We start from the raw sequence: 26,584 nt of genomic DNA, 5'->3' as shown, positions 1-26,584 counted from the left end.
ACCGAACGGTGCCCACAAGCGAACCTCCTCCCCTAAAAATTAAATACAATTAATTGCATATTATTCGGAGGGACTCGAACCCTCAACCTCCTACTCTCTAGATAGGCGTGATAACCCCTACACAACAAGACCACTTAAAGGTCACGTTTGCGGAAAAGCTATCAGAATCCGAGTACCAACCTCCACCGCGGTTAGCTCTTTTTTGCAAATTGAATATTTTTCGGATGCATGATTATCTCACATGTGCTTTACTGCTGTAGGTATATCATAGTCAAGCGAGTACACATTGTTTATTAAACGAGAGGATCGCACTCTATGCCAACAACGGGCTGGGCGGATTTGTATAGAGTGCGAATCAATCACACTCTGCTGAGCCAAAGGCTTGCTTGACTAAAGCATTTGATGAGTTTGATTGCCCTACGCATGAGGACGACTAATGACGGTGGAAGACCGACACTTGATTACAATTAATTGCATATTATTCGGCAACTCGGCCGTACGAAAACTATTTTTTTGTTAAATATCTTGGACAAATTGATATGAAATTTGCGAAAAAGAATCCACATGTCTTGGAGAGACTCGAACCCGTATTATTGTTATAATTTTTATTAAAGAGGTTTTTAGCCCAAGGCTAGTTCACCTCCGAGGAGACTCGAACCCTCAACCTCCTACTCTCTAGATAGGCGTGATAACCCCTACACAAGTGTAAATGTAAATCACGAGTAAAGTTGAGTAAGTAGTGAAAAACTAAAATAAGATTCTTATGAAAATTTCGCATTGCAGTTCCCAACACACATTTACGCCTACTATGCAGGACAACGTCTGCAGGGTCAACTAGTAAATTGATATTTGTAAATACAAAAAAAAAAAATATATCGAAAAATGTATTCATAAAGTTAGATCACAAAAAGTGTACATACTTTGCAAAGGTTCCACGCCCCCCTTGGTATGGTCTCGCGGCCCCCCAGGGGTCACGGACCACTGGTTGGGAAACAGTGATACGCTTTTAGATGGACATGATAAAAACTTTAATTAGTTATTCAAAACCATTATTGGAAGCAATTGTTTTTTCATGGAAGTTATCAAAATATTGATTTTTCCGAAAGATAGAAAATGTGTCATTTTCAAAACTTGCGGGAGACTTTATCGCAATCAGTACTGGTAGTTTTCATGATCGTCATGTGAAAGAGAAAACAGTTGCATTTTCATTTTCAAAAGACCAAATGAAAATGCAGCGGGTTCCCGGTCATCTGTCACACTACAAGCAGTCATGATGAGAATGTTGCCTCATTTTAAAATCTAAATTTCTAAATAGTTTTGATAGATTTGTGCAAATAATGACGACTAGTCGATAAAATGACTATATTGTTAGTGTTTTTCGAGTTAGAAGAAACATTATTGAAAAAGAAACAGCTTGTTTACAATAGTTTGATGCATTTTGATGAAATAAAAATCCGTGAAAATTTAGCGGAATTCCTTTCATTGTTTTTGTTTTATTTGAAAGCAAGAGAGAATACAATGTAAATATTGCGTAATCTCTCTCAATGAGAATGAAAATCTCAGTACTGATCCCAATGTAGAGAGAAATTGATCCCCTTATGAACTGAACTTATTTAGGTTCTTCCTAATGAAAGACCAGGCTGACTTATTGTCAAATCCTAACTGAACCGTTTGTTTGAGAAACTGCATATGTGACATTTTTGGCTAAAGTGAGATTTTCATATATTCTGAATCCTCGTCCAAAAATACGTATCCTGGCAAAAAATACAAAAAAAAATTTTTGTTCGGAAATGTATGAAGAATTTTTCGTTTATTTGAGAAACTACATATGTCCACGTACTTTGAAGAACAATTGTGGAGTACTGCCCACATTTTTTGCACTGAAAGAGACCCAGGGTGTTGAGTTTTACCAAAAACTATTGATCTGTATCGAAGAAATCGAAAAATTCGGTGCAAGTTTGTTCAAAAACAGTTTTTTGTTGTTTTCTCGAAATAGTGTAAAATGGACTTTCAGTTTCTCAAACAAATGATTCAACTATTCTTAATAGTCTATCGCAAAAGCAGTCGTACGAAAATGAAACATGTTGGTATTAAGAAGGTAAGCATTTTAGTTCTCGAATAGAGTAACATATAGTATGACTACTGTTTCAATAAAGTGGGTATACTGTCACGCATGCTTGAAACATTATCATTTTTTTCTGTAGTGCGCGTTATTATTACACAAATGCGATTTCTCATCAAATACTGACTAAAATTCTATAGGAAGGCAGGACAGGAAGAAAATAGTAATTGTGAGTAAATTTCCCCTAGTGATTTCTTGCTTAACTTTTTAAAAGGACCTAAGTAACAATTTTTTCATGAATTAATTTGAAAACAGCAATCAATAGCTTTCATGTTGTTCTGTTGTTTGCGCTTTTTGAAAAGTTAAGCGAGATTTTACGCCCAGTGATTTTTTGAGTATTTTAAAAGCTTCATTCAATGTTAAAGTTTACTTTGGATTCGCGGTACGACATTCCACGGAATGTATCAAATCTCCGAAACACGTTACTCCGCGTAACCTTTGCACCTTTGCACCGTGCACCTTTTTTCCGAATGATATTTCACGGAATGTACCTTTTCACCGAAAGTCACTTCGCGGAATGCCATGTAGCGAAGTTCAGGTAGTAAAATTATAATTTGAAATATTTACTGAATTCCACTTAATTACATGCAATGCGGTCTAAATTCCTTTGGATTGTGATTTAAAGCAATGAAAGAAGGTAATGCTTTCTTTGACTGACCGTATTCGGTCGGTATAAGGCAAAATGAGGAAAGAATGCCTTTTTGAAATGGACACGTTTGCGCGGCAGAAAGAAAAGAAAGGAGGTAATCCCTTCTATGAATTACCGTATCTGCCATGCCTTCTTTGAAAGAACGTCTTTTCCCGGTATAAGGCGAAGGGAGGGATAACGCTTTTTTTTTTTAATTAATGCGCCTGCCTTGAATAAGGCGAAAAGAATTGATAATGCCTTCTCTAAAAGAACGCGTCTGCTCGATATAAGGCGATGGAAGTGGTAAAGTCTTCTTTAAATGGATGCCTCTGTCCGGTATTAAGCGAAAGGAGTTGATTATGCCTTCTTTAAAAGAATGCATCTGCCCGGTACAAAACGAAAGGAGGATATAATGCCTTCTTTAAATGAATACATTTTTTCGGTATAAGACGAAAGGAATAAATAAAGGATTATTCATAAACACGTATCCCTAACAAAAACTATCCCTAACATAGTAAAAAGAGGAGATTACCCCTTCATTATATCTGGCCCGTCTGTCCGATATAATACAGGATTTGTAAGGGGCAATCGAAATTTTGAAAACAACTTCTAAATATTCTGGGAGGCGTTCCTTAGACGTGCGTGAAGGTGCGTGGCTGCCAAGCAAGACTATGATGGGTTTAACTTCTGGCCCGGTCTAGGAAATTCAACTATTAGAAATTTTCTCGACTTTTTGTGTGAAAAAGTTTCAACGAGTTAATCTCGTGTTATACAAATGCAAAAAAAAAATGGTAACTTGACTTAGCAACCTTGCAGGTAATAATTATAGAAGTGCTGAAGGAACGTTAACCTTTTGTCTGTGCTCTGGGGTCGATATGACCCCAGGCCACTTTGAGTGGCTGCCATTTTTTTAGTTTTCAACCGATTCTCCTAATTTTTGGTAGTTTGGTAAAATCTGCCGAGATCTGTCTCCTAGGTGCAAATTCACTTGAAAAATCTTGAAAATATGTGCTACAGTGTACTTTTTTCAAAAAACTTACGTTGTCTGTGCTCTGGGGTCAAATTGACCCCAAATTGAAATTGCTATAACTTTTTTAATGTTTGGCCAATTTTGGATTTTTGTGGCTGTTTCGAAAGATAATTTAATCATCTTTCAGGTCGTTACCAGAGAATGACTATAGGTGGGCGGGTATATCGCGGGGAGGGGTTTTCGTAAAAAAGGGTACAAAAACAGTGATTTTTCATGCTTATTTTACTTATATCTGAAAATACTACCCATTTTGAACTGCACCTTTTCAAAAAGGTTATGCAGGAAGGCGTGTGCTTTGACATGAGGTATAGATTAGTTTAGAGCTTGGTCGCTAGGTGGCGGTATATATAAATTCATTATTTTAGACTACTCAAGTAATTCCGATATATGAAATTTTCCTCATTGTAAATATTCTTATCGCACAAATTTGAAATTTGTAATGATGACGTATTTAACAAAGTTCGTCTGGTGGGAATAGACTGTCATGTGACGGAATAAATAATTAGGAAATTTACAAATAGGCGGCGCTAGTGTACTTGCAATATTCTTGAATATTTGAAATATTGCTTTAGCTTGAGATCCCTCATACCTACACCCAAGTTGTATTCGGCAACATTGTTCAGGATGTCCAGGACTACAAAGCGGTGCTCAATATAATGAGCACTTCTTCCAAGATACTGTGCTAGTGAGCTTTTACATTTGGGTATATTGTCCCATGTGAGATCTGATGTATTTTGGTTTGTAGCATTTTTGGGAAACATGAATGTTGTGGTAGAGTTCATCAAAAGTTTTCGTTGTATTCAACCTGCTCCAGCGATGCTGCCAAAGCACACGCCTTCCTGCATAACCTTTTTGAAAAAGGTGCAGTTCAAAATGGGTAGGATTTTCGAATATAAGTAAAATAATCATGAAAAATTACTGTTTTTGTATCCTTCTTCACTAAAACCCCTCCCCGCGATGTACCCGCCCACCAATAATCAATCTTTGGTTACGACCTGAAAGATGATTAAATTATCTTTCGAAACAGCCCCAAAAATCCAAAATCGGTCAAACAATAAAAACGTTATAGCGATTTCAATTTGGGGTCAATTTGACCCCAGAGCACAGACAACGTAAGTTTTTTTTTAGCACAGACAGAAGGATAAGAATATTCCGCGAAATAGTACTTTCCGCGAAACGGTACATTCCGCCAAAAGTCATTCGGCAAAACGGTACAATCCGCCAAATTTCGTACCGCGAAAAGTTACATACCGCCAAATGTTATTCCGCGAAATGTTCGACCGCGAAAATGAATTCCACGAAATGGTTTACGGCGAAATATTACACAATCTCTAAAAACAATTCGGGACCGCTTTGCGATTTGGGCGTAACTTATTTTGTAAACAAACATTGGAAGGCGAATTCCTGCTAAAGCAAGCATTTCCTGACAGAATCACGGTATGTATTCGACAGAATAAGCTTCCCTCTATCAGATAAGGGAATTAGTTTTGGAGAAAAACGCCCGCATTCAATGGAATTCATAAAACAATGTTTGTTTACAAAATAAGTTACGCCCAAATCGCAAAGCGGTCCCGAATTGTTTGGTCTAGCATGTTAAAGTGAAATGTAGTAAAAAATGCTAAAAAACCTACACATAAGCGAAAGAGAGCCTCTCTTTTGAATATACGGCTTAGTCTCCAAGCACTCTAGGTTTATACTTTACTTTTTTATACTCTATTGCAAATAATCCTAGAATCAATTTCACTCGCATTTTATAAAACTAATCAAAGTTAAGTACATATGTTCAACTACATCTTGCTCTGGTTAATAAACTGCCGCTAACCGCAAGTCGAGCACATCTGTACATGGAGGCCCATATACAGATGTGCTCGACTTGCGGTTAGCGGTAGTAAAGACTATTGGCAAATTCGAATTACGTGTGTATTGCTTGATTGACAAAATTGAAGAGAAAATAAATTAATTAAAATTTTTAAACCGTCTAAGACGAATTAAGTACTGTCCATTTAATTCCACCAGTTAATTTTCGTTATCTTTGCAGATCCGTATTTCGACCACAACTGTGTGGTCGTCTTCAGTGTCTCGTACTTGACTCGACGTCATGTACGAGACACTGAAGACGACCACACAGTTGTGGTCGAAATACGTATCTGCAAAGATAACGAAAATTAACTGGTGGAATTAAATGGACAGTACTTAATTCGTCTTAGACGGTTTAATACATTCCACTAAAAGAGCTTAATATATTTTTCTAAAATTTTTAACCAGAAAATAATTATAACTGATCAATTAGTTGATTAGTTGAATAATTGATCAATTAGTTAATTAAAATCTCATTTGATATATGGGTCATTCCATACCAAGTGACCGAACCACTTGCAATCGACATTCACCGATTTTAATCAAACTTTGTGGATTTGTTTATCTATCGATTATATGTAAAAATCCAAATTTATTTGATGATTGGACAACCCCTCGGCAAATGGGAGCACCCCCCGTTTTTGACGATTCGTAAAAACCATATTTTTGAACAACTAATATCTCGGACAGTTTTTAAGCTACAAATAACTTCTTTTTATGCATTTTGAAGAGAATTCTTCAAACTTTTTGAGAAAAATATCGATTTTGAGTAGAAGTGTTGCCAACTCTATTGTTTTTGCGTTTTAAGTATAAAATCGTATTTTTCTGCCAATGAGTATATTTTTATTTGGAAAATAACACCAGCATCGTGTTCTCCAGAAAATTTTGTATAAGAAACACTCGAAACCCCAAGGTACTATGAGCCGTTCTCGAGTTATGGAGCTCTGAATATTAAATGATTCATATTCAACTTATCAATCACATAAAATTGTGTTATGCATACCGAACCTTTACCTTTTATCGAATTGTCAAGAATTCGAAGATATTGTTTTCTTCAAATAAATTGTAAAACATGTAACTTGAGCCTTTGAATAGAAACGTAGTCGCAACGTAGTCACTTTGGAAGGAATAGCTTTTCTGTATTGTTGTAGAGCGTACTATTAACTATTACACACATAGATACTATATTATTTCACCTGCTATGGAAAGATTTTTTTTTCAATTTTATAAAACATTTATTAATTTCGAAAGCTCTCGGCTCATATGCCGTTGAGCGTTACGGAGCCGAAATCTTTATACTATTTTTTTCTTACAAAATAACGTTAGATTAAGTGAACCGAAAGACTCGTGTTTCAATCTGGATTAGGGAATACAGTATCACAGTAGGGAAGGAGGAAACAAATAATAATAAATTTATGACGATAAGGAAAAATTGATTAAGTTCTTGTTTCATTACTGTTACGGGACATAGAAATGAAACAAGAATTTCATCACCGTGAAACAAACATTTTCTAAAAAACAACAAAGGAAAGACATACGAGAGGCAATTACGACAAAAGAAACGATATGGTTATCTGAAAAACCCTGATTAATTTACCTAACGGTAATGGTGCCTTTCTCGTGCATTATGGAAATAGTATTTTGACCATAATTTTCGAGCCCATAATCCCAACCAGTAAAATTTTAAAAGGAAACAATGAGACAGGATTTCCCGTAAAATGCAACATGGTGCGAACAAATCGGTTAAGGGCAAGCCCCTAAATAGTGGATGAGACTTTTTCACGCACACACATACATACACATACACACACAGCCATCACCTTAATTCGTTGAACTGAGTCGATTGGTATACAACACTATGGGTCTCCCGCCTTCTATAAAAATATTGTTTTTGGAGCGAACATAAAGCCTTTCGGTACACTTAGTGTACGAGAAAGGTAAAAATAAATTAGCTCATAAGACTTTCACTATGTTATTATGGAAAAATAATGTATGAAAAGGCAAATCATTATGAAAATGGTACTTGTACGTACAGAAGGAGAGGGTTAGTGATTTGTGACTATTTGTGAGGGTAAGGGTAAGAGGGTTGAAAATGGCGAAAAACGTTGGATGCAATTTTTAAACGTATTTTGTAGCTATATAAAAGGGAGAAGAAGATCTTAATGTCAATACTAGTCCACTAGAGCAGAATTATCCACGGAAAGTTTTTATCTTACAACTACTTTATCAAACCCACACTTCACAGCACGCAAATGTGATTTGACGATAACCATGAGCTCTCTCTCACTCACCATGTAATCAAAAATTGTCAACTGTGTGTGTATATTATCAAAGTATGCAAATAGTAGACCAATAACAAACATCATAAAAATGGTCTTTTTTGAGATAATGATTTTATTTGCTGTATTTTGAAAATAAATGGATAATATTTGCTGTTTGACGGCCAATATACTTTCGCTATATTTTTTGCATTTTTACTCCTAGAGAATTCAGATTTTCGTAAACCATGTGACATATTGTTTTAATTTTTAATAGTTGACCCTAAGGATGCCGAAAATCTTTGAAGAAGAAGGAGCCTTGCAGGAACGACGACCAAAATTGTTTATTCTACCAGAACTGCCAAACTACGTGTACCAATAATTCAACTGAGTGTTATTTCAAAAAAATTAATCTTTTAGTGCTGAGGAACAAATTGTAGTTATTCAGATTAATTTTTAATGGAAAATTCCGAAAAGAGAAATGGTTTTTCCGTCTAACAAGGACAGTGGGATCAAAGCCCACCGAAGGGGCGATTACCCTCCAATACCTTTTCCGAACTAAATCTATCACATGTTGTACATATGCATAATCGAGTTTCAGACATAGTAAGGACAGTTGATCAGATAGTGCTGGCAGAAACATTGATTTCTTGCATATGATTCCAACAATCAATCTTCAAAGCGTTGTAATATTTCCAGCAATGCTTATTCTTCAGCAAACTCTTTCAGCATCTGTCAGTATTGAGTCAGATGATTGAATTAACGATAAAATAAAGCCGCTAGGAGCAAAAATGCAAAAAAAAACATTTTTCCATACTAATCTCCATATAAATTTCAAACGCAATGCTGTAAGTGGGAAAGCAGCCAATCGAGCTGTGTATGTGTGTTATGTATGTGTCAATGCGTATATGTGTGTATGATCGGAAATCAGTAAAAAAATCTACAATGTTCACAGTGAAAAAAGGACTTTTCATTTTTAAAATCCTGTATCTCGAAATCGGAACATAGTACCTCGGGGTTTTAAGCGTTTCCAATGTAAAAATGGTCAAGGAACACGTTGGTGAGGTTATTTCTTGAATAAAAATATACTCATTGGGTAAAAAATGCATTTTTCACACAAAAACTAAAAATTGTTCATTTGGCAACACTGCACATCAACAAATTATGTTTTTATAAATTCCTTGAAAAATCTTCTTTCGAATGGTTACCTTAGATTCATTATAGACCTCACAGTTCCAGAGATATGTACAAAACAATATGATGAGTTTCATACATTTGTCCAAAAAGGGGGATGGTCGTATTAATCGTGGGGAGGTCCAATCACCACGAAATTTTGGTTTTTGGGGTATAACCCATACATAAACAATTGGTCAAAATTTCATTCAATTCTAAGAAAGTCGATTGCACGTTTGCATTTTTTTCTCGGTCACTTCATATGGAATGACCCATATGCAATATCGGGATCAAATGAATCCAAACTATGGGGGATCAAGTGTGTCCATGTTGAGTATTTATCTTGTTTTATTTTTATCATTGAATGGAAAATGAGCGACGATTAATTGAATAAGTTTATTCAATTCTTTAATAATAAAACTATGCCCAGAAAAAAATTGACTCCTTTTGGTTGGAAATATTCAAAGCTATTAAACTTTTCTCCTTTGCAGAAAAAAAATAATTGAGAACGCTCAAATAATATAACCTCTCTGAAACCTATATACGAAAAGCAGGTAGTATCAAATGTTACTCTAATTCAATCATCTGTATAACGGATCTGTTAACATAAAACATATCAGTGGTACAAAAATGTTATTAGTTTTCGAGAAAATAGGGGGATCATGTGGTCCCTAGAATCCCGTGTATCCAGTTTCCCCTATACATACTAAGAACCACTTTTTCAAATTTTCTGGTGGGCCGCCTTCTTATTCCGTTCTTCAAGCCGTTTTTTGATGCCCTGCTATGGCGAAAATGTCAGCAAAATCGGCCAACGTTTGGCCGGTGATAAACTCAACGGAAGTTTATTCAAAGAAACATCGAACAACAGTAATTTAGAGCACCATTTACGACGAAGAACTATGACACTCGTTCGGTTCTTCAAGAATTAAATACGGAATGTTATGCTGAAAACCCACGAGAAGAGTTCAACCGGCGAAGTTATTAGTATGTTACTGAAGTGTTGTTTAGATGAATTTATTATTTTTTATTGTGTAAAAGAAACAAAATTTGCTCTAACTATAATTCAGTAAAATGCTAATAACTTCGCCGGGTGAAGATTTTCTAGCGTTTTTTAGCATGACGTTCTGTATTTAATTCTGCAAGAACTGAATGAGTATCATAGTATCATAGTTAATGCTGCCATCTAGCTTCAAATAACTTTTTGTTTTAAAATATTTTTCCATGCATTTTTCACATACACTTCCATTGAGTTTAAAACGTTGAAATCGGCTGAAATTTTCTCAAAGGCCTCAAAGCATCTCTTACAACGGAATAATAGGGCGGCCGATCGAAAAAAGTTAAGTAGGAGACACTGAACATAGCAATACTTTTGAGGTAGCTTTCTTTTTTTAGTACTTTTCAGACACTTATATTTAAAAAAAATAATAATACTCTAACTTGATATTGAAAGGACCATCGAGTTAGGGAGGATTTGGAGTACGAGAGAATTTGAAATAGTATGAAGAAATCGGTTAGTATAGCAAGAATTTACATAGAGTTAAAGAACAAATCGAGCTACAGAACATCTAGCAAGGCAAAATTTGATTGTAATACAATCAAGCAGTATAATTAATAAAGACAGTTCTCATTTGCCTGATTGACAATTGTACCTGTTCGTATCTAGAAACGCTTCATTTTTTCAAATGTTTATAGCTTATCTAATCCAATTTAAAATTATAAAAGGCTTATTTCCGGTTGAGAATAAGCATATTAATTGCCTTCGCATCCCAAAATAACATTAATCATAATATAGACAGGGTGTATATGACCGTCACATCTGCATGGAATAAGCAAACGAAATCGAAAAATTAGCCTCACACAAATCAAAAGCTGGTACCCCCAAAAACACATTTCGCATGCATGCTAATAAATCATGAAAATGTGTTTGGGTGAGAATCGTTTCATAAACACAAAATTGAGCGGTTTTGTGTTGCTGCTGGATGTCCGCATCGTTCCGCAGAAGTTTCCTTTTTCTTTCAAACGTTTATGATGCATGTGGTTCCCTTCCTGGAAGACCGGCAATCGGTGGAATCGTATAAAATGCATCTGAAGCGAGAAACCTGTGTTTGCTCATGGAGAAAAAAAATAACATTTACAGCACATGTGTTACCGTTCCATCTTTTTCACGCCAGAAGGATTGTGAGATAGAACCAGAAGATGTTTCTCCTATTCAGTTTGAATATAATTTAATAATAAAAATCTAGAAATCAGATACCATGAATAAGTGTGATAATAATATAAATCCTTCACATGCACATGCTTGAAATTTCAACAATCCTGAAAGAAGTTCAATGAAACTTTTTTAAACGTATGCTTGTTTAAGTGTATATACATAATGAGTGTTTAAGACGAATTTATCTAATTAAAATTCATGTTTAATAAAATTATTGAGGAACGCACTCCTTAACGACTGAAATTTACACCAGTTGCTCCGCTAGAGTGGGTCTCGTAGTAATATAAAATTGTCTTTTTACAACATCCGATAATAAATTACATGAGGAGCAACGTATGTACTTTCTTCTTACATTTATTTAGTGAAAACGATACTGGGGTGTTTGTACAATGTACATGTTTTTGAGGTAAAGATTGTATAACGAAAATATATTGAAGAAATATACTGCCCAGCGGTAGGCATATTCTTCTTCTTCTTCTTATTGGCATTACATCCCCACACTGGGACAGAGCCGCCTCGCAGCTTAGTGTTCATTAAGCACTTCCACATTTATTAACTGCGAGGTTTCTAAGCCAGGTTACCATTTTTGCATTCGTATATCATGAGGCTAGCACGATGATACTTTTATGCCCAAGGAGAAGTCGAGACAATTTCCAATCCGAAAATTGCCTAGACCGGCACCGGGAATCGAATCCAGCCACCCTTAGCATGGTGTTGCTTTGTAGCCGCGCGTCTTACCGCACGGCTAAGGAGGGCCCAGGCATAGGCAGTAGATATTTTCGCATATTTTCGTAAATATTCTAACACATTTTTTGTGGGAAAATTATTTAAGCTCTTTTGGTGGAATGTCTTCAACTGTCATAAGAAGAGTTTAGTACATTCCATTTTATTCCATCACGAAAACGTGGTGGAATTAAATGAAAAGTACTAAATTCGTCTTATGACAGCTGACATTTTTTCTGTTTTCAGTATCGTTTTCCATATGTTAATATACCTAAATTTTAATCCCTTAGTCAAAACAATTACATCGAACTACTTATCCTGATATGGAAGCAACTTTATCCGATGTAAGTTCGAAGGAAATTGTTGCTTTCAGCGTTGAATACCGTTTTTGCCTTTCTCGTACAACAAAGTTGTTTTATTTATTTGTTTAAGGCCCATTATATGTTTGCGCAGGGTCGATTACCAGCGGGCACTCCTACATACGGAATCAAAATTTGCCGCGTTCCGTTTAGAAATTGAACGATTTGTTAGTGAAACGAGGCTACTGCCAAAAAATCTTTAAATAATGTAAAATAATTCGGGCTCAACCGGGATTTGAACCCGGGACCTCTCGCACCCAAAGCGAGAATCATACCCCTAGACCATTGAGCCTCGCATACATGTGATGCACAGAAAACGCATGAAGGTGAAACAGACCGCAAAGTCCGACAAAAATCCAAACAAACGATATTAAGAGAAAAATCCCACCTTTCACTTTCGGTATCTCCACCGACACCGTAAGCGGTGCGCATTTCTCACTGTTAAAACAGCGAGGTCTTATAAGCAGCACTAATCAAAGCAATTATTTCAGTCTGCTTGCCGTCACGTTCACCGGAGCGCAAGTTCATAGAGTTATAGATTGAAAATATCTTCGAAGTTTTTATTGCTGTAACAACAAGAGGCTCAATGGTCTAGGGGTATGATTCTCGCTTTGGGTGCGAGAGGTCCCGGGTTCAAATCCCGGTTGAGCCCTTATGTTTTTTATATGATAGTGAACCGTAGTCCAAACATAAACCTAGTCTTAGAAATAGACACGTAATTAGAGAGCGGCAGCACAACAATAAAAAGAATCTAACAAATCATTTTACCAAGTTGTTCGTACCGCAAAACTGGTTCACCGTCGTTGATACTGCTGCCGCCCACGGTGCTGATGACAATCGCAACAGCAAACCGCGCGCGAGCTGCGATACTGGAAACCCATAAAACATTTTTCGCTCATATCTCTATCGGGTCGTACGCGAAACAAGGGATTGCGCTATATTTTATCCCATTCCTGCAGCGGAGGGTCTCAATTTGAGTGAAACATCTATGAGCGATGCAAATCGTCCAAAGGCAGGTAAGTGCACAGTACCGGACCCAAGCCGCACATTCGGATCTGAACTGGTCAGTTCAGTGCTTATAGTTTCCGAGCAGGAGAATTATGACAACGACACGGCACTTGGGTCGCTATCTTCGTCAAACAATCTGCGCTATGCCGGACACGAGCAATAGCAGAGACGAAAGATCGCGATATGATTAGAGTATTTTTGCACACCCATGTACGCGCGTAGGGCGGCTGGGTTTGTTGCCCTTTGGTGGTGTTGCGGCAATCAACGACATGGTGGATGATTAGATTTGCCGTAGAATGGTAAAATATTCATTGATTTGGTTTCCCAACGTAAGCGCTGATTAGCATTCATTTTTATTTCCTCTGTGATGAGGATTTCAATTTATTAAAGTTATTTTATTTAGAGATGAGCCAGCCTAGGACTGAAACAGATAGGGACACAGCAGGTATTTTCGTCAGTTCGTCATAGTCTCGAAAACCCGCTTTTTTGTAAAACTCATACGTACCAAATCGTAAGCTCAGAAGAAACGTTCTGCTATAGTGGAGTACTAGCAAATGTACGTTGCTTTCGTTGGTTTTAGCCCCTACGACGATGGACGGAAATACCTGCCGTGTCCCTACGTATTTCGTTTCCTATTTAAAAACTTCCTCAATGTTTCGTTAGTAATGATGTTTATTATACTGAAAAAGTTAACACAAACATTTTACTGGAAGTAGATGGAAGAAGATATTATAATTATATAATTGTGTTATTTATGCTATTCCAACGTTGCGTTATATTTATCTTATTTTATTTCTCTCTTTATCAACTTTATTCACTTTTGGTTCAACTCTATCAGTACAGGATTTTAAGGTTTTATGTGTAAATAGTGGAGTAGTGCAAACTGGTACATTTGATGCCTCCGGAAAAGTGTCAATCCAACTAATAAAGGCGTCGTAGGCTCCTGCTATATACAATTACCGGAATATAAGGTACATCAACCGGTGTCGCAAATCTTCAATCTGGCACGGATCGCGTTGGTTTTCCTGAATACCTGAATGTAGTAGGTAACAGCAGCTGATGATGATCATGTCCCGCCACTTACCCCTACAGTTAGGAATGACGAATCCGTTCGGAAGAAAACAGTCCGGTAAGTCGGTTTTTAACACAGTTTTTAACATATAATCATCGTACAAAAATGTGATTTCAATGAGATTGATTTTTTCCTTATCTGAATGTTTATTCAATTCATTTTATGGAAGCAGACAGGAACGACAAATATTCCAAAACTTATTCACTTCCTACTGTGTTGTACCTTTCGAACTAAGTATTATTTTTTCTTTGACGTGTTTTTTTTTATATCAGAAAGCAAACCTCATCGACCGAGTTTATACATTTCCCTGATAAGTTGAATTTTATGAAGCATTGTTTACAATGTTTGAAGGTCCATTAATGGCTTACGACACTTACGTCAATTTCGTATGATTTTAACACTGCAAACCGTAGTAGCGCTTTTGTATCGTGGATAAAAACCAATTTGAATTTTCCATCTGTTGACAAAATTTTTAAGTTATTCGATCCACATTACTACGTAACGTACTGATAAGTCTTAATTAAACTTACTACATTTATTTTTAATAGAAGCATCAACAAAGATGGGCCTTGAAAGGGCTGGCTTAGCAAAATCGTTAGCGGTAATTTTAGGAAAACATCATTTTCAAAGCAAGAATAACGAAAGCTGTACCATAACCAGCTAATAACGGTGGCATATGAGTCAATTCCCCGTATCCATCGAATCCTACTTTAGCAATATTTCACATCTTTTCTCTCTACCCAACTATGTGTATCGAAATTGAACAACAGTCGATCGCGTTTGAATCACAAACATGTGCTTCTGCCTGTCGTATTGAGGCGGGTTTGCTTCTGCTACGACAATAGAGGCTTGTTTGCAGCCGTTTGATCATTTATTCATCCACTTAGAATTCATTTGTTGATCAAAATCAATATCATATCAGGGGGGAAGGGGAATTTAATTTCTTTTTGCTCTTTTTTCGTTTCAGAGAGCGAGCAAAGGCGCTTAAACCTAGGCTTTTAGCCAGGGCAAGGCTAATACCTTCGCCCCATCCGAGGAAAATCATCGGCAAGGATAATGGAGTGATAACATTTCTTAGCAAAGTCACTCCCAACGTATTTCCACAAATTTTCTATCATTTGCTTATAATGATACTCCTAAACCACATACCCTACCCACCATCCAATTCCTTGACATCTATGAGGGCGTCGGTGAGTCGCTGGCCTCTCGTTAAGTAGATGTCATATCATCATTTCCTTCCTTTCCTAGTAACGGAGAAGATGGGCGTGGCCAGCAATGATAGCTTTCATGTTTTATCATTTTGGACCCCAATTGATTTCCATTGAATCCCAAATGGAAATCCATAAGCAATTGGGATAAGAAAGGTAAAGAATATACATGACAACTATCAGTATGCAATCTACGAAATACTCCGTTACAACGCAACGCAACTCTATCAGTACAGGATTTTAAACACTCATATTCAGAAAAAAAGCCGACCTCAGTTCAATAGCATATTTTTAAAACGGCTTATCTGCTTTTGTAAGCAAAGATTCAACTGTTGATTTTAGGAATCTAATAGCACTCCCACGCAAGCTAACCCATCAACAAGGAGCCGAAGCTTTCACCCCATCTAACTAACAGAACTAGGGGTAGCAGAAGTTTTCAATCGATCAAAAGCCACAAACAAGGTTGACACCTCTTCTGCAATATGAATACTTGATTTCATGCCATCAAGCGTTGCACGTATCCGCTTAATCGGTTTCGCTGAAAAACTATGTTCAGACATTATCTGCCACAGCTCATTGCTTTTCACTGAATCGTACGCTGCTGATTTCAATCAATGAACAGATGGTGAGTTTCCAAGTTGTACTCCCGGAATACAGCAAGGATGGCTTAAAAAATAACCTTGTCGTTTGGTATATGTCAGGATTCATTCGGGAAAAAATAACAAATATTGATTAAGTAAAGTAAAAACAACATGTTATATGTGTATACGGGTAGGACAGAATGATCGGGACAGGCACTATTTTTTCAAAATTGAAATGAATAAAACTCTGTGAATTATCAATCAATTTCTTTGGTGTTGCCAGTGCTCGTTTGGAAAATTCATCTAGTTTTCTAGCGTTAGACGAATTTAGAACGAAGTATTAGACATAAAGCAATGTACTGTTAGACAAAGTTCGGGTGGGAACATTGGGCTAAAAGTTCACCCAGTCTGCAAAAGATGATGTGCAAGTCATGGCATTGATTTAAAATCCAAGGAACAATACTAAATCATTGAATCCTTTCATTGGATCCGCAGCAAAGGCAAACACGCGGTGCGTATTCTTGGTAATCGGTTCGTTTTCCACTTCGTTGTAACGTCGCGAAGACGATTATTGTTAGCAACTGGATATTGTATCAGCTTTTGCTTTTGTAATGAGAAATTACAATTGAAACTCATCTCATCACAGATCTGAAGTGATGTAGATACTGAAGCAAAGCTCATGAAGTAAGAGGTCCGAAGACCAAAATCATTCAATTGTGTTAAGAAATTAATTGCATATACTTATTTAATAATATAAGACTATTCCAGGTGGGTTCGGTTATCGCTCTAGTGAGGAAAAAACTTTTCATGAAGCGAAAAATTCTCCATAGGTCCTCTGGGTATTGTGAGAATGTCCTATCCGTTGTCTAATGCTAACCTGTTAAGTATTTATTTTGTGCGAACTTTGGTCGAAGACGGTGATTATTTCCTTTTTTATAAGGTACACTGGGGGAAGTGGAAAAGGAAAAATCGATAGTGCATGTTTGAATTAGTGTAAAACCAGTTTAAATGATTTAAATGCGTTCAATCTAAATGGGCTATCAAAAACAGTCAATTTTGCACCAACTGTGCGGTAATTCATACCATTTTGTTCGCTTGAAATTTATGGAAATAGATTTTAAAATTAGGAGTTGTTTTTCCACTTGCCCTAGTGAGATGGGGTAAGTGGAAAACCCATGTTACCTTGACCTTCCATAGTGATGAGTAGTTACATTTAACTAAAATCAATACGATAATTGCTCTGAGTATCTTTTGTGGAATAATTTCATTGCCTTAACGGAATAGATCCTCAAGGAATTCTCGTAATAGCTAGGGGAGGGCTGGTTTTGCTTTCTCGAACACTAAGTGTACGTAAAGTCTATATGTTCGCCCCAAAGATGAACTTTTTAAAGGAAAAATGGGACTTACAGGGTTATAAACTAATCAACTTAGTTTAACGAATTGAGATGATGTCTGTATGTGCGTATTTGTATGTATGTGTATGCGCAAAGCACGTACGAAATTATCAGCTATTCTTAAGCACTTGTCCTTAACCAATTTGTTCGCAAACGAAATTGCATTCAACGGCGAAATTTGTTAAGAATAAAAATTATTGTTAATTATTCAAAATATTTACCTATCAGTGCTACTTTTAACTTTCTTATACATTTTTGCCTTTCTCGTATACTAAGTATACGGTAAAGGCTATATGATCGCTCCAAAAACAAACTTTTTATAGAAGGCCCGGAGACCCATAGTGTTATATACCGATCGACTCAGCTCGACGAATTGAGGTGATGTCTGTGTGTATGTGTGTGTGTGTATGTGTGTGTGTATGTGTGTGTGTCTGTGCGCACCCGCCCAAAAAAAAATGTCACTCATTTTTCAGGTACTTATCCTCAACCGATTTACTCGCAACAAGTTGCATTCGACGCAGGAAACTCTACCATTGTTTCCTATTGAAAATTGGTCAGATCGGACTATGGGCTCGGAAGTTTTGGCCAAAATACCACTTTTTTTTAAAGAAAAATTGAGTAAAAAAATGTCACTCATTTTTTAGGCACTTATCATCGACCGATTTACTCGCAACAAGTTGCATTCGACGCAGGATACTCTATCATTGTTTCCTATTGAAAATTGGTTGGATCAGACTATGGGCTCGGAAGTTATGGCCAAAATACCACCTTTTTATTGAAAAATTGAGTAAAAAAATGTCACTCATTTTTCAGGCACTTATCCTTAACCGATTTACTCGCAACAAGTTGCATTCGACGCAGGATAATCTGCCATTGTTTCCTATTAAAAACTGGCCAGATCGGTCTATGGGCTCGAGAGTAATGGCCAAAATACTATTTTTATAATGCAAGAGAAAGGCACCATCACCGCTAGGTGGATTAATCAGGGTTTTTTCATATGTAAAACATGTGAAAGGCATCAATACCGATAGGTGGATTAATCAGGCATTTTCTCATTTATATGAGTCCAATCACCACTGGAATCACAATGATAACAAAGAAGGAACATATTAAGATTCACAGCTATCGAAATAAACCCTGGAGAGAAGAAAAAATTGCATAATTAGAACATTATCCACTTCCCCCGCAGTATTTGATTCCTGGGGTAAGTGTAAAATCTTTGAATTATTTGCTTCCTTAGTACAAACCACTACCAATTGAATGGGATTAGTTTATTTGTATTATAATAGTCACCTGTGAAATAAATTCATTTGAAAAAAGAACAATTGGTGCAAATAAGAATTGATTTTATGAATGCAAAAATCAACTTTTGCGAAACCTAAAATTACAGTTCAAGCGTTAACCATGTTAGTGTATATATTATACAAATTTCCAACATAGTATTAGTGTGAGCATCAAAGTATATTCTTGCGTAATGTTATGATGTGGTAAAAACTGTAAAGTATGTACAATTCCAATTTTTCGAGTCGATTTTTACACTTCCCCCCTTTTTCCACTTCCCCCAGTGTACCTTACCGGTCGCATATGCACTTAGTTTGCGAATCAAGAATTCTATAAGCTCGCTGATCTTCGAAAGAGAGTAAACTTTCGCTCGAATTCATCATCGATGGAAAAGTACTTTTTCATTGCTCGGTGTAAGTCTTCATCGGAATTAGCCCACGTGGAACTAATAATGCACCATATAAGGAACGTTTTCCCCACAAACGTTTCGGTGGCTATTGACTGATCTTGTTTCCCGTTTCGGGTTTGCAAGTCCAGCCTCACGTGTGCGTGTTGTAGATCTATCAGAATTCTGGGGTATGCATCTTCAAATGAGAAACTGCCCTTCAAATATGTATTGCCGAAAATGTAGTCAACGTCATCATACCATTCTCCACAGAAACGATAACGACAATGTCAAGAAATATGTCAAATCGAATGTTTCAGCTCAGCCACATTACAGATCTTGTTCTCCAACGCAAGTAAATAATACTGCTACCATTGAATCCGATTTCGAAGAAATGCAACAAGATGTTGCAACGAGAAATTCAGCAACATGTTCCTGTAATAACGCTCAAACTACCAAAGCAGTATTGTTACAAACGGCAGTAGTATACGTTCAAGACCAGACCAGAAAGGACAACTGCATTCTTGCCGTGCTTTATTAGATAACTGCTCACAAGTAAACCTTATCAGCAATGAAATGGCGAATCGTCTTGGAGTCCAAAAGCGACGGACAAATCTCGCTTAACTTTTCAAAAGGACCTAAGTAACATGTTTTTCATGAATTAATTTGAGTACTGCAATCGAAAGCTTTCATGCTGAATGCGCTATTCAAATTATTTCATAAAAAAAAATGTTACTTAGGTCCTTTTGAAAAGTTAAGCGAGAAATGTTCCAATCACTGGAATAAATGCTGTTAGAACTCTACTGCCGCTAACCGCAAGTCGAGCACATCTGTATATGGGCATCAATATACAGATGTGCTCGACTTGCGATTAGTGGCAGTGTAGTACGCGACAAAGTTGAATTAAAAATATATTCTCGTATAAGTGAATAAAGCAAATATTGAATGTTTAGTATCTGAGCATATAATGGGAATAATTCCAACCTCACGATTTTCCAACAGCATGTGGAATATTCCGAAGAACATTCAACTAGCAGATCCTGAGTTTCAAACCCTAGACAAAGTTGATATGCCAATTTGATCCTCTGAAGCCCAACCATATAAAGCTTTCGTCGAATCTTCCACAACTACATGAGATGCATTTCGGATGGGTGGTAGCTGGAGTATTGAACGAATCAAGTGATCAGTTTCCTCAACAATGTAATATTGCATCAATCGTAAATGTAGAGAAACTTTTTCAAACCTTTTGGGAAGTAGAAGAAGTTCCAAATGTTTCAAATCTTATCTCAGAGGAACAAACTTGCGAAGAACATTTCAATACATATCAACGTGATCGAATAGGAAGATTAATTGTTGAGTTGCCATTCAAGAATAATGTTGAAGAATTGGGGGAGAATCGTCAAACTGCTTTGCGAAAATATTTAATGTTAGAAAAACTCCAAATTAGAAAGGGCAATACATCGAATTTATGCAAGAGTACGAACACCTCGGGCATTGTTATGAAATCTTTGAAGCAAATGATCATCAAGATCAAGGAAAATATTATTTGCCCCATCATGCTGTTCTCCGTCCTTCAACAAAATGCAGTGTTGTTTTTGATGCTAGTGCCAAATCCCAACCTAAACCATTATCCCGCAACGATATTTTGCAAGTTGGACCAGTTGTGCAAAACAGTATTCACGACATAATTCTACGATTCGGAAAATATAAGTATACCTTCACTGCGAATATTTCAAAAATGTATCGACAAATTCGATTAGCAATGAAGCACTCAAAGTATTTGAGAATATTTTGGAGAGAAGACCCTTCCCATCCATTCCGAATATTGGAGCTCAATACTGTAACATATGGCACCGCATCAGCTCCATTTCAAGTAACTAGGTGTCTAGTACAACTTGCTGAAGAAGAATCTGATGATCTGCTAATAGCTGCTCAAAAAGTGAAGGAAGATTTCTACGTAGATGATGTTTTGTCAGGAGCAGATGCATTTGAAGATGTCATTGAAGCACAAGAAAAATTACAAATGATGTAAACACGCGGTGGCTTCCCTATCCACAAGTGGTGTTCAAATTCCAAAATGCTCTCAGAGCGAATTCCTATAGAATCACGGGAGAAGCATGTAGCAATGAGTGCAAAATTTAAAAAAAATGTAAATCGTGTAAAAACAGAATTCAGTTTATTGTTCAAAAATGAATACGATTATAGGCACAAAAAGAACCATTTGTTCTGAAGTCTCAAAGCTGTTCGATCCTTTCGACATATTTTCACCATTGCCATTTTCACCATTTGCGATTATGACGCAAAGCTGTTAGTTCAACAATTATGGTTTGGATGAAATGATCCATTAGAAGCTTCAATTCAAAAACAATGGATCAAGCTTCGAAATTCTTTATCTCTGCTTAATCAGATACAAGTTCCAAAACGAGTGACGTACGTTGAAGCACATTTGTATGAATTACATGGTTTTGCAGACGATTCAAGTAGCGCAAATGGAGCTTGTGCCTATCTCAGGAGCATATTCGGAAATGGAACAGCCAAAACATGCATTCAATTCCAAGAAAAGAACTATGTGCTGCTTTGTTACTGACACAATTAATCCGTTTGATTCCGTTTCCGTTCCGATTCCGTTTGCGTTCCGATTACGTTTGAAAAAGTTGTACTTTGGTCCAATAGTAAAGTTGTCCTGGCTTGGGTGAATAAACCCGCCAACAAGTTGCAGCAATTTGTCCAAAACCGTATTTCAAAAATTAGAAATCAAACAAGTGAGTACAAATGGTGTTACATCAAATCAGAATTGAATACTGCGGATATCGTATCTAGAGGACAGTTACCTTCAGCATTACAAGCAAACAATTTATGGTTTCTAAAAAAGGAGGAATATAGTACTGATAAAATTGATGGTATTCCAGAAGAACTCTTTCCTGTAATCAATCCACTTATATCGAGTCAAGTTGTATAGATTGAACCATTTCAAGTATTTCGCAAATTTAGTAACTTTCGAAAAATTCAGAAGATCGAAGTAAGCTTTGTGCGTGAAAGGATGTGTTTTTCTCTGGTGACAGTTTTTTTTCTTGCTACGCGGTTTCGAAAAAGTTGGTATTCTACGGATTCCGATATTTTTTATCTTTAATTAAACAGTGCTATTTAGTGGTCAATTGATTTTGAAAAGCTCCTGCCATCATTATTGCAACGTTAGAGGAATAAAAAGCTGTCTGGTTGTCCGTGTCCATGCATGGGAGAGTGTTTATAAAAAAAATGGTCTTGAGTGTTACTGACTGAACACTGTGAGACATGATCGCGACTAATTAAAATCCGGTGAGCCGTTTCCATTTATAACTTATATCCTATATTCCTCTTCCAAACCAGTTTTATTATCTGAACTATCTGATTCCTCTTGTTTCTGCAAAGAACATAATTCACATGTTCGACAGCCTTTTTTCGTGTGTCACAGAGGTGCTTCCTATAGAAATCCTGCTTCCATGATATGTATAAGCGTCGTTATGTTGATATTGACAAATATCATCTAATATGAATCCTGTTATTTTCCATGCCATTATGATACGTTAAGGCAAAAGATATTTTAGTTACTAGATAAAGATTGTCGCTTCGGTTCCCTTTGTTCTGCTGTCCGAAACATGTGTGGTACATACCTGTCAAATCGTATGGATTTTCCTTCTTTGACATTTAGCTCCCCTATCCTCGCCAGCAAAAGATGTTTCGGTCAGCGACGACAGCGACAATCTTTATCTAGTAACTAAAATATCTTTTGTTAAGGCCCCGGGCGGTGCGGCGGCGGAGGCGGCGAGTTTGACAATATATTTTCTGTCATGTTTTCTATTTCCGTCACCGTTCCGCTTAATTGTGTTTAATGATTTATCCGTCCAAAAAATGTTTTGATTTTTAATTATTCCAGACATCAGAATAGAGAAAGTTTATGTATGTTTCGATTTATGCGCTCGATGGCCCCAGAGGGATCTCTTAGTTACTGAGCAGAAGGTTGAGCACAAGGTTCTAGAGTATACTTAACAACGATATAGTCAACTCCACTATAGAAGCCCTCTCTATTTCTACTTCCCTCGGCTTCAAATGAACAATCGCCCACTTTGTGAGATTGATTGTTTATTATTACAATGGATAAACAATAGAATATGGTGTTTTTGTAGTTCGTTATAATCTAAATACTCTGTTCTGATGTTCGGTCAATAAGTCAGAATGCTAAAACACCCAGGCTTTTTGCGCGGTTAGTTCATTGTTCCTTTGCCACTCTAAATCGGTCAAAAACGACTAAAAACAAACCTGGTGTAGGTTGTATTTTGAGAAATTCTAGAAATAGTAGAGTAGAAGTCATAAGGGGCAGCAGGGACTATGTCTAAAGGCTTGATGACCTCTCCGGCACATCAGAATTACGGTATACTGGTCACGGTAAGCGACACACACACGCGCAAAAGTAATGCAAAATAAACGACATGTGAATTAAACGTAAATTTACATTCTTATTTAACCTGAAATAGAGATAAAATAAGGGTTGCTGAATGACATTAGCTTTCCGATTATCAATGTGGTTGAACATCCGTGAAAATTACTTTACTTTCAATTTTAATTCCGTTTCTTTTTTACTTTCCTTACGTTAAAGAAATGATGACGCGGGCGCCTAATCCGAAATTCAAATGAACAATCGCTCACTTTGAGGGATTGATTGTTTATTCTCGCGAAGAATGAACAATTGAACAAATTAAGGAAATGCTAAAACTGCTGTGTAGAAGTTGCATAGGTCACATCACTTTCCATGGTGAATCCCGATCTATGTTACTGATTACCCCACCCAACTAATACAACTTCCTTCCCGTGGTAATTGTGGAGATGCAGAGGTATTCTCGGTCTCTAGTAGCAACAGTTACCACACACTAACATTCCTTCCCTTTCCCAACTGACTGTAAGGACTTGGCCGGCGTCGTTATTGATCAACATTTGCGAGCTGCTGAAACGTGCACTTCGAGAATAGTTGGTATATCCCAACCACTATTCACTTGGATCGTAGTGCAATTTACACCAGTTCTGATCAATCACGGAGTAGCAACCATTGATATGTACAGTCAGTCTAAGCTAAGCTAAGCTAATTTAGTAACTTTCGAAAAATTCAACGAATAATGGCCTATGTTTTGTGGTTTATTCAAAATTGCCGAAAAGAACAATCTGTTCGTGAAAAAAAAGCTTCCTACCATTGGGGAATTGAGAAAATCCACAAACGTTATTTTCAAAGCCATAGAGTAAGACGGTATAATATGCCCCCCCCCCTACGGTAACTCCTTGATAACTTTTTATTTTTCAATGATTTATCAATTCATGCAAACTTTGTGTTATTTGGTAGTGCAGGAAGTCGCAAATGCATTGCCCGTGAGTAGTCATATCAAAATATCACAGATAACACGTGATAAAGTTTTTTTGAGAAGTCGTGAAAAAATGGATTTCAAAAAGTGCCTGGGCAATACGCCCCACCTTAACCCAAGACGTTTCATAGCCCTTCATTAGTATTTTATCAATCCCATAATAAAAAGGTTACAAATCCTTATGTGCTTGACATTGAAAAAACAACTTAAGTCCATTCAAGCACGTTTGAATTACATTTCAATAGTTTCCATATAATTTGGAAGCAACTGCTGCAAGCTCGCCGCGCTTGTGTCCAGTTGGTAAGGGCATATCGTCCCGCCTACACTGGGGTGTTTTGACCAGTGAAACATTTTTTTGAAAAACGTTACATTTTTGAAGATGAAAGCAATTTTATATCATATTAACCACTGAGAAAACTTATTTTGTTGCCCAAATGAGTGTTCCAGTGCAAGTTTTGCGGACAGTATGCTAGCGTCGCTCCAGAATGTTGAGCAAACAAACATGAGAAGTTACATCAAAACTGTAACTTTTCGTATTTTTCTATTATTTTCATTATGTAATACAAAAATACTTCCACATTCACATAGTATGATGGTTTTACAAATGTTTCTAGGTACCAACTGATTTTGACCCTTAGTTCGTTCTAGTTTTCTAGAAATCAAAGGGGGGCGTTTTGGCCAGCTGGGGCGCATTATACCGTCTTACCCTACATCACGAAAATCTCGACGATGAAATTCGCAGAGTAATAAACAATGAACCTTGCAAAAAATCAACAATCTTCGCCTAATGTACAAGGATGGAATATTTCGTGTTGGAGGACGTCTTGATCGATCTGAGCTAACTTTTGAATCGAAGAATCCAATAATAACGCGACTATTTATTCAAACCCTATACTCTGAACTACTAGATATTGGTCAAGCAGGACTAATCGCCACGATTCGTCAACGATATTGGTTGTTGAATGCAAAATCAACAGTAAGACAAGTTACACGAAGCTGCATTAAATGTTTTCGACAAAATCCTTCAAGCACTTCATAAATTATGGGAAATTTACCAGAAGCCAGAGTTGTTCCATCGTCACAATTTTTTGTCACTAGAATAGATTATGCAGAGACTTTCTGGATAAAACAAACTCGACACAAGACAATCAAAGCGTTTGTAGCTATTTACGTGTTCATGTCCACAAAGGCAATCCACCTGGAATTACTCTCCAGCCTATCATCTGATGCATTTTTGGCATCTCTCAGATGATTTATCAGCAGAAGAGGACTGGTACACAAAATTTATTCAGACAATGCAACCAATTTCAAAGGAACCCATAATGAAATGAATGAACTCTATCGTCAGTTTCAAAATCAACAATCACTTGAAGGTCTACAGCAATTTTGTCAAATACGAATGAATGGCAATTTATTCCACAATTCAAAGGATTATGGGAAGCTACGGTGAAATCAACTAAAACTAATTTGAAAAGAGTTGTTGGAAGCGCGAAACTAACATTTGAAGAACTTTCAACAGTATTAGCTGAAATCGAAGCCATACTAAATTCCAGACCGCTTTTCAGTATATCGAATGATACAAGCGACCCTTTGGTAATAACTCCTGGGCATTACTAAATCGGAAGACATCTCATAACAGCAGCCGAACCGTCATTGAAAAACAGCAATGCAAACTGTTTAAGTCGATGGCAACATTTAAAGAAGATGCGTGAAGATTTCTGGCGTGCCTGGGGCAGAGATTATCTAAATACTCTACAGCCAAGAAATAAAAATCAACATGTACCGGTGGTCTGTCAGGTAAGCAATGTCCTTGATACACTCACCAAAGATTTGATCCGTCTGCGAAATGTCAAACGAAGACAGTTTCAACGTAACGGTCTACCTTTTTTAAAGATCGAATGCAATC

At 36.8% G+C, this 26,584-nt stretch overlaps 1 protein-coding gene and 2 non-coding genes across 5 annotated transcripts in view; 1 reads left to right on the top strand and 2 right to left on the bottom strand.

The window, feature by feature from the left end:
- LOC134213296 (bone morphogenetic protein receptor type-1B) overlaps positions 1–26,584 on the bottom strand; it is a 601,077-nt gene that overhangs the window by 158,452 nt on the left and 416,041 nt on the right. The gene's annotated exons all lie outside the window — the stretch shown is intronic.
- Positions 12,583–12,654, bottom strand: Trnap-ugg (transfer RNA proline (anticodon UGG)). The gene has a single exon. It is a non-coding gene; the product is annotated as a tRNA-Pro (tRNA).
- On the top strand, positions 12,943–13,014 carry Trnap-ugg (transfer RNA proline (anticodon UGG)). The gene has a single exon. It is a non-coding gene; the product is annotated as a tRNA-Pro (tRNA).

The sequence above is a fragment of the Armigeres subalbatus genome, chromosome 2 (genome assembly GCF_024139115.2).
Source record: "Armigeres subalbatus isolate Guangzhou_Male chromosome 2, GZ_Asu_2, whole genome shotgun sequence".
NCBI lineage: Eukaryota > Metazoa > Arthropoda > Insecta > Diptera > Culicidae > Armigeres > Armigeres subalbatus.
Note: the sequence above shows the minus strand (reverse complement) of the source record. Positions and strands in the feature narration are given on the sequence as shown.